Genomic DNA, 15384 nt, shown 5'->3' on the forward strand with positions numbered 1-15384 from the left:
TTTAAAATCTTTCCACAAAGCAAACTCCAGGCCCAGATGGTTTTCCTGGTGAATTCTATTAAAGATTCAAGAAAGAAATAATATCAATGCTATATAAACTCTTTCAGAAAATAGAAAAGGAAAACCCTACCTACATATTTTAAGAGGCCATAAGTACTCTGATACCAAAACCACACAGGATATTAAAAAAGAGAAAAGATATGAACGGACCACACATGGAAGAAGACAAATGCAGTGAACACAGCAGAAAACACAGAGAGGAAGTGGCCAGAGTCTTGAAAAGGCTTTAGACACTGTGCCAGTGTCCTCTGTTGAATGCCTCCCGAGCTCAAAGTGGACTTCTGGAGCCAGACTACCTGGGTTCAGATCCTGGTCCCACTACTTACTAGTTACATAAATTGGCCACTTCTCTGTGCTCCAAAGTTGTCATTTATAAATGAAGATAATAATAGAACTCCTCTCTCCAACCCCATAAGGTTGTTAAGAAGATTGAATTAGTAAATACATTTCAAATGCTTATAATCGTGCCTGGCACATAGTAAGAACTACACAAGTGTTTGCTGAAATTATTATTACCATGCACATTATATTAGTTGGTAGTGACCTTTATGAAGTCATGATATTTGCCCTCAAAGTGAACTAAGCAGGACAAGAATGAACTATTCTCCTTATATTAGTTCACTGTGGCTGGCATAACAAATTGCCACAAACTCTGTGGCTTAAAACAATAGAAATTTATTGTCTCACAGTCCTGGAAGCCAGAAGTTCAACATCAGTTTTACTGGGTTGAAATGAAGGGGTTGGCAAGGCTGCACCACTGGAGATTCTCAGGGAGAATCCATTCCTGGACTCTTCCACCTTCTGGTGGCTGCCAGCATTCCTTTGCTTGTGGCCACATCACTTTAATCTTTGCTTCTCTGGTTATGTCATCGTCTCCTCTTCAATTTAAGTGAAATCTCCCTCTGCCCCTCTCTTATAGGGACATACGTGATTGGATTCAGGGCCCATCCAGATACCCAGAATAATCTGCCCATGTCAAGATCCTTAACTTAATCATATCTGCAAAGACCCCTTTTCCTCATAAGTAACATTTACAGGTTCCAGGGATTAGGACCTAATTATCTTTGGGTAGCCATCATTCAGTCTACTACACTCAGCACCAGGGGTAGACTGATCTTGTGTGGAAATTACAATGCAAACAACATTTTTATAAAGGGCATTTAGCTCTCTCTACAACACACCTGTTAGGATATGAAACTATATTCCCAGGGACAATGTATCCACTTGGAGGTCGGTCCCCACACTATAAGCATAGTATCCACAATGAACCATAACACCTCTACACCATAAGATGCAAACTCAAACCTATGAAATTATGACAAACATTAGACTTTTTGGGGGGATGTTACTAGAAACTTACTATACCATTCTGTGATCCAAATAAAATAGCTTATTAAAATGACTAGTAAGAATCAAGAAAGTTGGGAGAAACTAGATTTGATGATGGCAGTTATGACTAAAGGGAGGTTGAAAATGACTGGCCCACTCTTAATGACCGTAGGTGCCTGCACTCAGACCCTGCATGTCTACCCTGCACAAGACCATAGTGAAGGACTTTGCTTCTGGAATTGGATAGGCCTGAGTTCGAGATCTGGCTCTAACCTGTATTAGTTATATGATGGATATTTCACCCCTCAAGCCATTTTCTTCACCAGTAAAATGGGAGTGATATGAGCACTTGCCTTGCAGAGCTGCTGTGAGGATTAAATAATGTTCTAACATGGCAATTAGCATATATAATAAGTGCTCAATAAACTGTTAACACAATTTATCATTATGTGATAAATACTACTATTCCTCATAAAACTCTGTCTTCTATTCTACTGCAAATAGAAATATCACCTCATCTTCAATTTATTGGTTTTTCAAGAGGGGAGGAGTTTTTCCTTTGGGGGCTGTGATCTCATGGCTGAAAGGCCCTAACACCACATAGAAAACGCAAAGAAAATCACACAGTCTGCAGTTCTGGCATGCACGTCTTTGAGGAACAAGAAGAATGAAGAAAGCAAGGACTTTGTAAGCCAGTAAAGGACAGGAAGTAGGGTCCAAAGAGTTTAATGTGGGACTAAGACTGCTAACATACAGCACTTGAGGTGTCGGGGAAATGAGAGAAAATTAAGAATTTAAATAACAGAAGTCTAAACAAGGGATGTAATAGGTTCATTTTCTGTAGGAATTCATTTAATGATTGGAACTTTACACTCTGGAGAGATGAAGGCTGAGAGGAAAGAGTTACGATGGGGACAATAAAATCGAGAAGACGAGATAAACACAAACCAGCTCCTTTTTACACCCGAGACACCCGCACTGGAACTAAGGTGAAGCAGATAGACCAGGAAAGCTGAAAACTCAAAAAAATTTTGGTTCAGGACAAATAAAACACTGCAAGCAACTCCAAGATATGGATGGTTGTTGATCTGAGTACTTCCAGCAGTCAGCCCAGCACCTGCATGTCATCAATAATCTGGATTGAATGAACAAATGGAAATGCACACAGTCGATAGTAAAAATACTGGCAGCAGATGAGAAGCTGAACTAGAGCTCCCTTCTAACTGCAGGGTTCTGTCACCAATCTCACTCCTGCCCAACCCAGCCTCTACACTGCGGATGGACAGGATGCTCTGAAAAGGCAGATCTGATCACATTTCTCCTAAAGTGCTCCCCCAGCTCCCCGTGGTCTCCAACGTCAAGTCCCAATTCCTTAGCCTGGAAACAAGCCTTCCATGTTTGACGCTGGCCTACTTCACAGCCTTGTCTCTGGCCCTGCCCTCCTCATGCGTTAGGCTCCTGCCACTCCGGGTGACCGGAATCCCCCACGTGTACTACGCTCTTGTACCCATGCCCCACCTTTGCACATACTACCCTCCTCCCTGAGATGCACTGTCCGCCTGAGGGACTCCTCATCTTCAGACGTCATCTCAAATGTCACCTTCTCCAGAAGGTGATACTTCTAAGCAGAACTCATATCACCCCTCCTCTAAACTTTCAAAACACCTTGTCCATACTTCTATTACGGCACTAAGTACAATACCATAATCGATGTTTCCATGTCTCTCTTACTTTAGAAACTTCTGGGGGGGGGGCAGGATTGAGTTCAAGTCATCTTTGCATCCTGAGCAACTAGCATGGGGGTACAGAAGCTTTAAAAATGTTTTGTTGAAAAAAAAAAAAAAGAACAGATTTTAAAGAACAAAGATAGAAATAAAGTTTAAATACTTGGGTGAACAAGACACAGCAGGATATTAAAAGACAGTTAGGGATGGGCAGGTCCATCCCTATAATTAGAAGGTTTCATCATGGATGGCAGCTCTGATACTCCCCTCCAACTGTCCCTTGTGTCCACGATCAGAGACAGAACCTTGCGCTGGATATGCTGCAGGCCTGACTCGTATAGCATCCCTATCTTATATTATTGCCAACCACTTCTCACACTTATTTTGCCTTTGTGAAAGCAATTTCATTTTCAGATGCTTTAGTGTCACCCTCTTCTGCGAAGTAACGCCTATTTCAAAATGCTCCAAGAGCCAAGCTCCTCTGTTGTTCTCGAATTTTCATTTTCTCTGTCTTTTATTAAGTAGAGTGGGACACTTCAGCCCTAAATTAAGGATGAAAATAACCTAAGCCCAAACTTAGTGCACAACTTTAGGGAAATTATGTCTCCCTACATCTCAACAGTCTCCTCCTTCAAATGCAATCAACCCTACATAGGGTCCCTATATAGGAAAAATAGTTAAGAGGGAAAACTTACATAGCACCTACATACACTGCACGCATATTAACTTGTTTAATTCTACAATCCTTCGAGGTAGGTAATATTATTATCCCCACTATGCACAGAAATCCTGGAACACAGAGGGTGAAGACTTGGAGGGGGCTGTGAAGTCATAGCTAATGAAGGGTAGAGGCAGGGCTGGAACCCAAGCAGTGTGGCTCTGGTGTCCATGCTGTTAACCATGATCCTCTACAGCCCAGTGAAAGGCACTGTGCTCAGTGCAAAACTCCAGTACGTCCAAGATAAAAGAAGACATTGAATGGTAGGCCTTGGGTATAGGACAGTGTTATGTATTTCAATCCAAATGCATTTTATAGCCAGGATTTTATGCCTCAAACTATCCATCATTTTTAGCTAAAATAAGGTTCTCTTGTGATCTGAGCCATCAAGAAGATAGATTTGTCCTTCGCTGGGACGCCACCTATAATTTAGATGACACTGTCACTACATGACACTTGGGGTGTAGCTTTATGGATCAGTGAGTTAGGTTTTCTTCAGGAGTGACCATCTGTGAATAGAGATGGCAGAAGATATAATCAAGTTCATGCTTTTTCTACAGAAATAGAATTTTATTTTTTTAAAATAGCATTAAATATTTAAGTCCACATCACCCTCTACTCAAAAAATTAATTTAGATAAAATTTAAGGAACATCCACTAGGTGTAATACAATACCTTCCAATGGTTATCAGTCTCTTATAATCATATTCCCTGATGGGTGATGAGCCATTTTAAAAGTGCTAAATAAATATTTGTTGAATGAATGAATGCTATTTCACAGGTGGATTTGGAAAAGCTCTGCATTTCCAGATGTTTTCTCAGAAGGAACAGGTGCCTTATAACAGTCCTCTTTCCCATGGAGAAAATATTTAGTCCTGCTTCCAGAGGGAGAATTTAACCCCTCAAGTCTCTAGAAAAGCCTCAAGCCACTTTATCTGTACTCATGATTTCTACATCATTTTCTTCCCCCATCAGAAAGAGAACAGAGAAAGATCGGGTTACACTGGTTCTTGGGCCTGTATAAATTCCTGTGAGGTTCTCTCTTCTGTCAGGGAAAGTTTCCCTGGCAACCATATTTACACACTCAGTTAATTCCCTCTCCTCCCTTGATTTGCTGGTTGGTATAAAAATTAATTTGCACTGAATTGCTGAAGCTTACAAGTTAATCAGTTTAACAGGCTCACAAAATTTTAGAACTTGTTTTCTGGCCGAAACTCACTTCTTTTGAAATCTAAATGTAATTCTCTTCAGTTCAAATATTTTAAAACACATCAAATATGTATGCTGGATATTTCTGGCTATATGTAGGGAAAAGAATATTCTCCTAAGGGCATCTGGCCAATATTATTGGTTAGGAAGATCAAGAGAGGAAGAGGCACTTTACTTAGTTCTGAGTTAAGCAAGATCAGCTTTGATAAGGAAGTGGAAGAGATGAGACAAGGACCAAGACAAAAAGTCTGGGCCATGTGAAATGATGAAGTCAGATCTAAGACTCTGGGTGATCAGAGCTCAGGACCTGGGTAAAGGAATGGGATGTGAATATCAAGAATGGAGCATCACTGTTTCAGTCACCAAGTATTTATAACATCTAACAGGGCATGGTGCTGGGAATACAGTAGTAGATCAGCCCAGACCCCGATACTGCCCTCATTATGTTTTTTGTCAGATATTTAAATAGTGAACTGATGTTGGCTCTGTCTCTGGGCTAGGGGCTCATTATATGAGTTCCTACAAGGGCCAGGATTGGTTCCAGAGTATGGATGGAGCAGGGACTTACAGATAGAAACAAGTTCAGGAAGTCTTCCCTGGAGAAGGTGAGTTGGCAAGTCAAGAAGTCTCTGACATACACCATGCTTTTTTTTACATCTTCAACAACAATGATACACAAGCTTCTAGATAGAGAGATGAAAGGTGTATTTATCACAGGGCACAAAGCTAGGTACTTTGCATTATACATACGTTTTCTAAAGAATAGAGTAAAAAGTATATAAAAGTACAAGCCAATTCTTAAGTATATTCAACAACCATTTATTGAGCATCTACTATGTTAAGAAATGGTTTTAGGAACTGAAGCTATGGATGTGAAAAAGACAGAGTCCCTAGCAATTACAATGATGTGGTAAGTTCTGTAATGAGACGTAGGGTCTCCATAAGGCACCCTAGAGGTTGCCTAACAGATGACCCTACTAGCAGCACAAACAGGAGACCATGGAGGACGCCTGGCCATCTAAGCTATTTCATGATGGACACCATAGGTCACACTCTGAATCTCTTCCTATTGTTAATCTCATCCTCTTAGGCTCACTGACCCACGTTGGGAGTAGAAAGTAAGAGTAAGCACTCTTGTTCTGGGACGGGAGTGACACAGGTAACAGGAGGAAGCAACAGAACCTCAGCCTTGTCTGATAATCTTCGCAAAGGAATCTAGGTTGGATGGTGTCAGGCGTTGGTCAAGTGGTCGGCTGGTATCGAGTGGTGTCAGGACGTGGTCAGTACCTGGTCAAACGATTACTAAGAGAGACCAGGAGTGGGAGGAATCTGAGGATGCGTAAAGGCTGTTTTTGAGAGAGAAATAACCATGAAAACCAGAAAAACTTAATTTGTTGTCGGTTCCAAGCAGTGATTACAAAGCCACAAATGACAGACTGTATCAACAATTAAGTTTTTCTGGTTTTCATGATCCATATGAGTAGAAGAAGGAACAGAGTGGGCAACAAAGGCAAGAGTGGGATGTGAGCATTCAAGACAAACATGGTAAACAGGCCACGTGGTTCAAACCGGCTGGGTAGCCCCTGGCATGGGCATCAGCCTGGATAAAAGGACAATGGATTAGGGCAGACAAATTGTATTATATCTATTCGGCCCCAATTTCTGTTTCAGTATGTTGGAAAATGGTCTTCCTGGCTTCCTAGCAAATGTAAACATCTGCCTACAAAATGAATAGAGATTAACCATTTCTTATTTAAATTAGGGGTAACAACAGGATCTGGACAATAATACTCTCATGAGATGATGAATGAGTTTCCAGAAGCCCTCCTGGGTAAATAATTCCTTACCTCCTTTAGTCTCTATTCTCTTCATACTGGCTACCTACTTGAACTTCAAAATATCCCCCTATGTGCTCTTTACACCAGGAGTCCAAAATGACAAATGATAGGAAAATGTGATCATGTACCATGACACAGCAAGGGCTTTAGGCTACGCAACCAAAAAGAAGGACACAGCACAAAACGCTTTCCCAGCTTCAGCAGATAGTACTCATACCTTCAGGTAGAATGTGTTCCATAATTTGTGGGGCCCAGTGCAAAATGAAAATGCAGGTCCCTTTGTTTAAAAAATTATTAAGAATTTCAAGACAGCAACAACAGAGCATTAAGCCAAGTGTGGGGCCCTTATAAATGCAGGGCCGTGGGAGACCACACAGGTCCCATACCCATGAAGCTGGCCCTGCCTCTGGGGACAGTCAGTACAGCGTGGTCCTTTCATAGGGCTTTAGAGTCAGACCTGGGTCCAAATGCCATCTCTGCCCCTCATTAATGATGTGATCACACGCAATCATTTAGCCTCTCCATGCTTCCACGAGGCTGTATGATTGTAATCTAGTATCATGAGGATCCAATGGGATAATGTGGAGAGTGCAGACAAAGTGCTTAGCACAAAGTAATAAGCACTCAATAAATGGTAGCTATCTTATTATTGTTCAATGAAATGTACAGGTAATTCTCAAAGTGATAAATTTAAGAAGTGAATTGCTGAACTGCCATTAAGGATATGAAAGGATGAGAATATTTTAGGACAATGACATAATAAAGCAGATAGGGAAGAGCAGATCTTTTGCTTGACTCTTCTAACCCTTTTCCTATTTCTCTTCTTTCTTTTACTGCCAAACATACAAAGGGTGATCTACACGCTGTCTCCATTTCTTATCCACATCTCACGCCACAATCCTCTCTAATCTGGCATTAATATTCCTATGGCCACTCCCCACAGAACGGAAGCTATTCTTTTCAAAAAGTTACTAATTACCCCCAACCTCCCATTTACTAAATATAATGGACATTTCCCACTTTTTCTGTAAAATTTCATACTGCTGACTGATTCCTCCAGCCTGAAGCCCTCTCTCGACTTGACTTCCGTGATATGACACCCTCATGGCTAACAGCATGGCTAATCAGCCTTGCATCCATCAGGTACACAAATAAATGGCTGTGAAGAGAATGCATTTGTTGGGTGAATAAATTATATGGTTCTTCTGCTTTTCTGGCATTCCTTATTTTTCACCATATTGTCTCCATTTCTTCTTCCTACCTCCCTGAATGTGGGCAATCTCCATGCTTCAGCCTTGATTCTATGCTGTTACCCCACTAAGAAGTGTGAACTAAACTAATCATATGGCCTCAATTATCACATACATATAAGACCCCTGACTTCTCTTTTTTGAACACTAGCCTTCACCCCTCATTTCCAAAGACTTATGGGACACATCCACTTATACATTCCAGTATCAACTCAAGATATCTAGCACTGAATTCTTCCTTCTCTCCCCCAAGCTGGCTTTTCTGTCTGTCCTATTTCTGTGGACATTGTCACCCATGTTCAAGGCTATATTTGATTCTTCCTTGTATCTGGTCCTTCATATTTATCAGCCACCGACTCCTGTTTATGTTTCCTTTATAATAGTTACTGAACACATCTCTTTTTATTTCCACTGCCATCACTCTAATTCAATTCCTTATCCTATCACATCTGAACTATTTGAATAACCTGCTAACTGGTTATACAGTTCCTTTCTATCCCTATTAAAGTTTATTCTCCACACTGTTACTGAGAATCTTCTTAAAATACTACCTTCATTCCTTAAAAAACTAAAAAGAGTTACCATATGATCCAGCAATCCCACTCCTGAGCATACATCCGGAAAAATCTCTAACTTGAAAAGACACTTGCACCCTAATGTTCATAGCAGCACTATTTACAATAGCCAAGACATGGAACCAAACTAAACGTCCATTTACAGATGAATGGATAAAGATGTGGTATACGTAAATACAATGGAATACTACTCAGCCATAAAAAGGAATAAAATAAAGCCATTTGCAGCAACATGCATGGACCGAGCAATGATCATACTAAGTGAAGAAAGTCAGACACAGAAAGACAAATATCATATGATATCACTTATGTTAATCTAAAAAAAGTGATACAAGTGAACTTATTTACAAAACAGAAAGTCTCATAGATATAGAAAACAAATTAATGGTTACCAAAGGGGAAGGGGGGAGGGGTAAATTAGGAGTTTGGGATTAACATATATAAAACAGATAACCAACAAAGGCCTACTGTATGGCACATGGAACTATATTCAATATCTTGTAATAATCTATACTGAAAAAGAATAGGATAAAGAATATATTTATATATATGTATAAATGAATCACTATAATGTACACCTGTAAACATTGTAAGTCAACTATACTTCAATTTTTAAAAAATGAAAAAAATGCAGAAAAAAAGGCTAGAATAAAAATTCCATACTAACCTACCAAAAGAAATACTACTTTCATGATCCCACACTTCCCTAACCAAACATTCAGATTTTTCCACCATATATCACAACTCTTTAGTTCTGCATTCAACGCCTGTTAAAATTTGACCACAACCAACCCTTCCATTCTTACAACTTCTCCAGTTAAACTTTCTGATCTTGCCAGATTGGTCAGTCTCATCAGCTGACCCATGAAAACTTTCTTCCCTATTCTGATCCTGTGTTTTATGAACATTATTTTTCCCATCTAGAAACCTCTTCCACTGTCCTTTTCTCTTTCTAACAAAATTCACCCTGACTCTGAAAAAAATAGTCCATGATGATCTTCCTCTTTTTAACTCCTATATCATTTGTTTAGCATTTTAAATATTTACTGAAGTATTGTTTCACATTTAATCCTTACAAGTATATGAGGTAGGTGGCATCATTACAGATGAAGAAACAAAGTCAAATAACCTGCCCAAGTCACACAGCAAGTAACTGGTAGAATTGGGGCCCAAATTCTTGTTCAGCTGAGAATAATCCCCAGACTACACCACCTATCTCATTTTCCTGTCTCTTCCAAAGTGCAAATACAGCACAGTATTTGCACACAAGCAGGTGCTCAGGAAACATGCTGATTGAGAAGATTGCTTAAATAGCACCCGTGATTCTCAGGCACTTACGGAATTGTCAGTCTCAACAGGGCACATTAGGCATATCCCCGCAGTGTCACCTTCTTTACGTGACTTGATCTGTTACATAGAGTTCAAGGCAGGGGGTTTGCCAAAATTTCACCACAATGCATTCTAAAAATAAATTTTGGTTTAAGCAAAACTAAAAGAACTTTATCTGATTCAAACATTAGGTGAGTTTTCAGAATGAGGTCTCTGGGCTCATCCTTGCTCTGTCCCCAAATGATCAGGAAGTAAAACTGGGCTGGCTACTTAATGGCTTATGAGGTAAAATGGACTATTTATAGCTCTAGAAGTGGATGCTAAGGCAGCAGAACAGGATTTTCTCTACTCTGGTAGCTAAGACCTTAGTAAAAGAAGCCTAATAAAAGTGAAGCATAGGTGGAAACTGGGATCCAAAGAGGATAATAGTGAGGAAGGAGAGAGAACAAAAAGAAGGAAGTTCTGGAAATAGTCTATCGAGATGGCGCTGCCCTTTTCTGTGGTTGCTTGAACCAGTCAGATCCAACCCTGCTCTACGCAGCTGGCACCACGTACCAGCAGGCTCCATCATCTCCGTGTGATTCATGGTCCCAGTCCCGAACTACTTGTCCTGACCCACATCACAGTCCAGATCCTCTCTTGCTCCAGATCCTTCCAGCTTCTGATCTGATTACTCATTTCCCCGGGTCTCAGATATCTGACCTCACAGATTTGACATCTGGCATGGCTTCCCTAGGTAGGACCTATATCCTCCTCTTACTGTATGGTTTAGATTTGCCCTTCTGGGATGGTGCCTCTAGTCTCACACCTTATGCCCAGTTTTCAGGCTCCCTACCTTGGACCTACTGCAAACTATCCCTTTCCCATCTCCATATGTTGGACTCTTTTGGAAAGATATGAATGACAAAGACCAGGAGGGAAGCTCAAAAAAAAAAATGATGAGGCAAAAACATGGAGAAGAACAAGAAGGAAACTATCACTGGAAAATGTGGTAGGAATTAGAAATTCTAAGTTACTTTCTCGAGGAAGGAAAAAGGCCCTGGCTGCAATATAAAGGCATTGCCTAGAGATATATCATACTCTTTAAAGTTTTCTCTGCTTTGGCTGCCTTTCCCATCCTTCCCAATCTTCTCTGCAAGGCATACTCCTATTCATCTGTTAAGACCTTATTTAAATGTGTTCTTCTCTGGTAAGCCTTACTGGACCCTCTCAGATAGCTAATTGTTCCCTCCTCTGTGCTTTCACAGCTCTTTACATACACGTCTTTTATGCTGTTAGCACTTTCACTGGCAATTTTATTTCTGTCTCTCCCACTACTTCTTTTGAGGACAATGACTAATTATTTTATTCATCTTTGCATCCCCAAGACACAGCAGAGTGCCTGGCATATAGCAAATGTTTGTTGTTGTGTGATAAAAAGCCATCAAGAGCAACATGAAAGGGCAATTTGTACTTCACTTGCAAAAAATCAAATTGGTTCCTGGTACTTTTCCTGTATAACCACATTTTGCCTTGGTTTAGAAGAAAGGACTTCAGACTCGTAAAGGAAATTCTATTGAGATCACTGGCACATTAGCCAGTTTTTCATCTGCACTGGTGCTAGAATCATCCTCCTCCCACCACCCCCCACTTCCAAGAAGCTCCTAGGGCAAGCTTAATATTAGTGGCACATGGTCCATCCTACCATTTATATTGTAGTGAAAGCTAAATTACACTGTAAGCGTAAAGCTGCCACCAATCTTACTGAATTGGTGGAAGGGGGGGGGGTAGGATGGTGGACAATTAAAAGAACACACTTCCGTAGCAGACCTAGGAGGAGGGTAAGGGAGGAAGATGAATTTAATCCTGGCCTTATAAGAAATTTGTTAGAAACTCACGCAAAACAGCCGCTTTCTCTGGACATGACAGACCCGAACTAGGTGCCAGCACTGACCTTTTCCCATGAGTGTCAGGTCATCACCCAGCACAGAAAACAAGAGGTCAGTGCCCTTTTGGGGCATCCTTCCTTCTGAAACCTGGCAAACCTTGGGGCCTGCTTTTCTTTTAGGGGATTGCCCTCTCCTCCCAGCACCGACAATCCCCATTTCCCTCGGCTGGTGCCCCTCAAGCACCTTTCTTGCCTGGTCCCACCGGGGCCTCAGCTTGACTCTAGGTCAAAAGTGCCGCCGGCTGGGCTGTCAGGCCGCGCCTGGGGAGGGGGAGCCGAGGTCAGGCCCCACCCCGGGTTTCCTCGCACTCTGCGGGACGCGCGGAGGAGACGCAGGCCGCGCCAGGCCACGAGCTGACGAGGCGCTGGCTTCTGCGCGGGAGGGGCTCGGCGCTCCCCCCCCCCCCCACCAACCTAGAGAAACCGAGCGACTGTCGGTACTTCAGCCGGTTCCCCGCAGCCTCCCGCGAGCCCCGGCCCCGGGCCGCCCGGTAGCCTTCGCTGCGGCTGGGTCCCGGCCCCCGGGTGCGCCGCGGCCAGTCGATCCGCCGGCCCCGGCTGCTCGGCCCCCGCGCGGGCCCCACGCCGCGGGTCCCGGGTCAGGCCGCCCGCCGCCTGCCTGCCGGTGCCCACGGCAATGCCCCGCCCCGCGCGGCCCAGCCCGGCCGTGACAGCTGGGTGCCCAAAGGGTTAAGCCGGCAGCGCGGCCGCCCGAGTGCCCCGCGCGCTGCCAGTCCGCCGTGAGCCGGCCCCAGCGCGCACGCGCCCGCCCGTTACCTGCGGTCGCGTTCGCGCTCCTCCTCCACCTGGCCGCTCTCTCCCGGGGGCCGCCCCTCAGCCCGCCCCCTCGGCTCGGCGCCGCGCACCCTGCTGGCTACTCGGCCAAGGCCCGGGGAGGAGGGGCGTGGGTCGATTACCATATATTAGCATACAAGCATGCATCACGTGTCCTCTCCAGCCAATGGTCACTCTGGAAAGGCGGGGATTGGGCTGAACACGCCTAGGTGCTGCTCCGGGCCTGAACCGGTGGCCATGGCAACGGCTGGCAGGGCGGGGGAGTGGGGAGGCACAGAGCATCTCCCCTACCTGAGCTCCGTGTGGAGGAATCCGCACATTTCCCACTCCGCGGAAGGAGAGGGGCTGGATTTGGTTCCTCTCAGGATTGAGATTTAGCAAACATTTATGCATTTACCATATGCCTAGCACTTTTCTGCAGAATATGATTCTCGGGGTAATCCTGTTAATCCCACTTGATAGAAGGGAAAAAGGAGGCTCTGAGAGGGTATGTCGCTCACCCAAATGACAAAAGTGGAGAACTGAGTCCATTTCTGACTTCGAGCCCGGGACTCTCCTGAGTTATTTTCTCCAGCAGGGGTCTCCCAGTACCTCACAATTCCAGGTATACCAAGCAGCTAAGAAAATTCTCATACAAAGTCTGTACAGTGCTTTAGTGTTTCCTTACAATGACCTTTGAGATTAGTAGGCAGACCAATTATGCCCATATTGCAGATGAGGAGAAATGAGGCTCAGAGAGGTGATGGTGATCTGCCTTTAGTCAAACAGCTATTAAGAACTAGTGCTTAGGGAAAAGGTGGAGAGTGCACACTTAGCACGCATGAGGTTCTGGGTTCAAACCCTAATACCTGCATTAAAACAAATAAACCTAATTACCCGTCCAAAAAATAAATAAATAAAAAACCATAAAAAACTAATGCTTAATTACTATGACTTAGACACACTCAAGCTCTCTAACTTTATAAACTTAAATTCAGTCTTCTCTATATGGCAGTATTGCTATGACCATTTACACATTAAGAAACTGAGGCTTTGAGAACTTAAGCAAATTGCCCAAGGTTATGCAGGTAGAAAGCAGCAGATGAGGGGTCAAATCCAGTTTTATCTAGCTCCAAATCTGGTCTCATGGAGTCTCATTGTACCAGGTTCGTTTAATTTAGACTTGGACTTTAGAACCCCTTCTCTAACAGAATTTTCTCTCTCCTCTTAAGATATGACTATGTCCTCTCTTAATCCAGCAAAATATCACATGATGAATGATATGTGTTAGGGTCACAGAGGCTAAATGTTAAAAGAAAATAGAGTCTCCCATGCAAGTGGCTTAAGGACACTATAATTCTTGGCTCTTCATTTTTACCCCTAGGGGTTTGATAGTTTACCAAAAAGCAAAATATTTTAAAAGCATACACATCTGCATATAGACATTCCTTCTGCTCCTTCCTTTAGTTTAGCTCAGTGGTGCTCTAACTAACTATTAGACAAGGCTATAAGCCTCAAACCAAATATACTAAACTTTATAGGCATTTTAAGGGATTATCAAATGTAATTTTGAATATATGTACAATTCACCTCACTGGGCTGACTTAGAACTGAATTTCCTCCTAAGCTGCATTGTTTGGTGCTTAAGAACACAAACATACATACTTGGGTGAAAATCCTGACTTGGCTGCTCACTAACTGTGGGACCTTGGATGAGTTACTTAACCTCTCTGCACCTCAATGTCCTCATTTGTAAAATAAGATAGGAACGGTGTGAATTAAATAAATTAATGTATGAAAATCATCTAGCACAATCTCTGGCTCAGAGATAAAACTTCCATAATTGTTAGCTGTTATTGATACAGGAACTTTCATAGGAACAGGCAACCCACATGTACAGAATCTCTCAAGGTTTCCTAGCTGACTTTGGAATTCTGGAGCTGTCTCTCATCCCTTGCGGCATATTAAACAGCCTGTTGTGCTAGTGAGGGCTTGTTATCTCTCCAAATGACATTCTGTCTTCTTAGGATCATAAATAATTCTTGGACTCAAAGGAGCTGGTTTCTCCTGCACATCTCCTAGCACCAAATAACTGGAGTAGCTCCTTGCAGAAGGGGATTTTGACAAACAGCGGAGCCATAAGTCAGGCTTCTTGAAACACTTTTATGAGCGCCTTAACGAGGGAGATGAGCTGTCATCAGGAACTCTTCCCGTCCTTCCTGGCCACAGGAAATGAGCTCTTTGTGCTCAAAGGGTTTCCAAAGCTAAGGCGCAAAGAGTTTTCAGGAAGTGGGCCAGGGATGAGAAGCTGTTGACTCAGAATCCCAGGGCTAAACAGCCCCCATCCTGCCATTCACCCTATGGGGTCAAATTACTCACTGTCTTATTGCAGCAATAGCACCAAAGGGTGGCTTGTATGTGTGTGTGGTGGGGGGTGGGGGGCAGTGTTAATCCTCTCCCCTTTCTCCTATGTACACACTTCAACAGCCCACCCACCACCACCCCAAAAGATAAGGCAGTATGGAACAGTGGCTAAGAGCACTGTCTCTGGAGCTGAAGAAGCAAGTGTGAATCCTGCTTCCACTAATCACTATCTGTGTGACCTTGGCAAACGTGCTTAACCTCTGTCTCAATTTCCACATCTGCAAACT

At 42.9% G+C, this 15384-nt stretch overlaps 1 protein-coding gene across 4 annotated transcripts in view; it reads right to left on the reverse strand.

Moving 5' to 3' along the window:
- PHC2 (polyhomeotic homolog 2) overlaps positions 1–12851 on the reverse strand; it is a 97914-nt gene extending 85063 nt beyond the window's left edge. For all 4 annotated transcript variants that reach the window (XM_032495862.1, XM_032495858.1, XM_032495857.1 and 1 more), the window contains exon 1: positions 12737–12851. The gene's annotated coding sequence lies outside the window, so the exon portion shown is untranslated. The remainder of the gene's footprint in view (positions 1–12736) is intronic.
- Positions 12852–15384: the final 2533 nt, after the last annotated feature.

This window comes from Camelus ferus, chromosome 13, assembly GCF_009834535.1.
Source record: "Camelus ferus isolate YT-003-E chromosome 13, BCGSAC_Cfer_1.0, whole genome shotgun sequence".
NCBI classification, from domain to species: domain Eukaryota; kingdom Metazoa; phylum Chordata; class Mammalia; order Artiodactyla; family Camelidae; genus Camelus; species Camelus ferus.